This window comes from Brassica oleracea, chromosome C6, assembly GCF_000695525.1.
Source record: "Brassica oleracea var. oleracea cultivar TO1000 chromosome C6, BOL, whole genome shotgun sequence".
In the NCBI taxonomy this organism is placed as follows: domain Eukaryota; kingdom Viridiplantae; phylum Streptophyta; class Magnoliopsida; order Brassicales; family Brassicaceae; genus Brassica; species Brassica oleracea.
The window spans coordinates 21,024,098-21,026,775 of NC_027753.1; the positions used below are offsets into that span (position 1 = coordinate 21,024,098).

Sequence of the window (2,678 nt, forward strand, 5' to 3'; positions counted from 1 at the left end):
AAAAAATACATTTACAAAAATATTGTTTGAAAGAAAATTCATTTATCTTTCAAATATAAAATGAAAATATTATAATTAAATAATAAAAAATATAAATAAAAACCATAAATTTAGCAAATAACAACTGAGTTATATTATGCTAAAAAAAATTTCTAACAATTTATCAAATGACAAATGAGTTATGAGCAAATAATACCATATAATTTTTAAAAACATAACCATTCTTAAATATGTTTTGAATAAATAATTATTTTAAAATTTAATCAAGTGAAAATAATATCCGTACAATTGTGTGAGTCAAATTCTAGTTTTATTGATGCATGTTATATATTAGTGCTGCATGTTTTAGGTAACATTTTAATGATGCACGTTTTTAAAAATTTCCACTATTAAAATTATGCACGTAAGGATAACTCATGAGTTTTTTTGGTTGATTAAATGACATTATGTCCAAATTTATTTAAGGATATTTCATTAAGGTAACTGAAAAAGACAAACAATAAAATAGGAAGTTTAAATTCATTTAACCATATTTTATTAATGTAACTGAAAAGACAAGTAATAAATTAGGCAGTTTTATTCATTTTAGGATATTTCATAAATGCAAATGAAAAAGAAGAAAAAAAAGAATTTAATTAATGAAATAAGAACATTTTCAAATGGATACTTTTCTTTTAATAATATAGATTTTTAATAATATAGATGGGTGTGAACTATGACCTTCTGTAAGAAAATCTTCCTTTTGGAGACTACGCCGTCTCTGGAAACTTCTTGAACCCTAACTTCTGCTTTTGTTCATCTTTCCTACTAAAAAATTCTGAAAACATTACAGAGTTACACCGAATCGAAGTGTCGTTTTAAACGCACTCATTAATCATTGTTCTCCACTCCTCACGCAATCTATCATTGAATGCATCTACCATCCTTTCTGTGAATCTTGGAGATTCCTCAACTATAAAAATGTATGTTCTATCCCGTCAAATTCGTCGTTCAATCTTCTCAACTATAAGGTTTTTTCCTTTTTTTAGTGTTATTGTTCCTCACACAAAGAGAGATCAATTTTTTTTGTTCTTCGTTTCTTTTTATCTGTTTCTGAGTTTTTAGTTTAAAAACTAAATTAATTTGATGCCGTGTTGATCATGTGACTTTGATATTATCCAAAGTCTCAGTTGGTTTTGAACTGTCTTTTTTTTCCGAACAGAACTTTATCTTCTTCATATTTGTGTGTTTATTAGCTCTTAGCTGGTCTGTTTGATTGGTTTTGTTGTTCTTTTCAGTTTGTGAACTGTATATTTCTTTATGCCCTATGGTTCTATCTATCATCAGGAACCAAAAGAGAATAACCTCCGTCAAAAAGCTTTGACACTCAATTGTCTACGTGAGATAACAATGGTGAGTTTCACATTAACTTACACTTTTAGAAATCTCTGAACGTTTTTGATAAGCTCTCTTAATTGACAATGCTTACTACAGACTACAGTAACATATACATGAACGCAAGCGTTTAAATCACAAGCCAAGGACCCCAAAACCGAATTAGTAAGTCATTCTGTATTTCTCTGTTTTTAACCTTTAAGCATACACAAACTTCACCAAAAATACTTACTTATTGTGCAACTAACACTGATATTTGCAGCTCATTCAAGGTATCTTTTCCTATCTACACATACACTACATCGGATTTTTCAATTGATCTCCTCTTCAGTTCATCTTCACGGTCTTCTAAACATGTAACATTCAGACTATATATTAGGTTTTGCGAATGATCGATATTGGTGTACAAAATGATTTTGGAAACGATTTAAGGGAAACTTATAGTTGCTTTTGTAAATCCATCGATATACATTAATTAGTGTTGCAACGAGTTCATATTATGGTCTTTTAGCAAATGAGTAAGTGATTATTTATAAATCTCAGCATTTAAGTTTTTTTATGTTTGGAGGAATCTCTGTACCACATCTTCTACTGGCTGAGTTTCTTCCTCAAAGCAGCTCCACTGAAATCACGGGTCAAGAAGCTGGGAACACATTTATCTATATTTCAGACTGGAATCAAAAGAAGAGTAAGATGAAGAGATGACTATCAGAAAAAATCCAAGCAGATTGAAGAAAAAAATATGATAAGAGCATAAAAAACTTCAAACTTACAAAAAGACTGCATAAATCGAAAATAAACGAGTTACTTTCAACATTAAAGTCGATGAGGTAGAAGAAGAATCGAAGAGATGAGAGACTCTGAAGCGCATACAACAAAACCTTGACCAATGTTTTTTTTTTTCCTTTTACTCTTTAAACATAAATTAGTGATAAGAACATTTTATGCTTCACAAATTCTTAATTATCAAATTTCAACCACTCTAAATGACTAATTCTGAACAATATTTAAATAATAAATATTATGGCTTAACTTATAACCATGCCGCTTGAGACCATTTACTATATCGTTAAACAAAATTAAAGTAAATAAATAATTAATTGAATATATTTACGTCTATAAAATTATCAGTACATTATACCCCATATTTTTGTCAACAAAGTATAATATCTAAAAACTATGAAATCGTTGTCAAAAAAATAAAATAACTATGAAATCGTTGTCAAAAAAATAAAATAATTATTTACTCTATTTTACTAATAGGTATTATATACTAAAATATCAAGTTTCAACTATTATTTTCT

The 2,678-nt window shown here is 28.0% G+C and overlaps 1 long non-coding RNA gene across 2 annotated transcripts; it reads left to right on the top strand.

Moving 5' to 3' along the window:
• Positions 1-741: 741 nt before the first annotated feature.
• LOC106299488 lies at positions 742-1,913 on the top strand. Of its 2 annotated transcripts, none has more exons than XR_001261790.1 (4): positions 742-962; positions 1,278-1,392; positions 1,474-1,539; positions 1,637-1,913. It is a non-coding gene; the product is annotated as an uncharacterized LOC106299488 (long non-coding RNA). The 2 variants fall into 2 exon arrangements; XR_001261791.1 differs by having other exon boundaries at positions 1,327-1,392.
• The last annotated feature ends 765 nt before the right edge of the window (positions 1,914-2,678 follow it).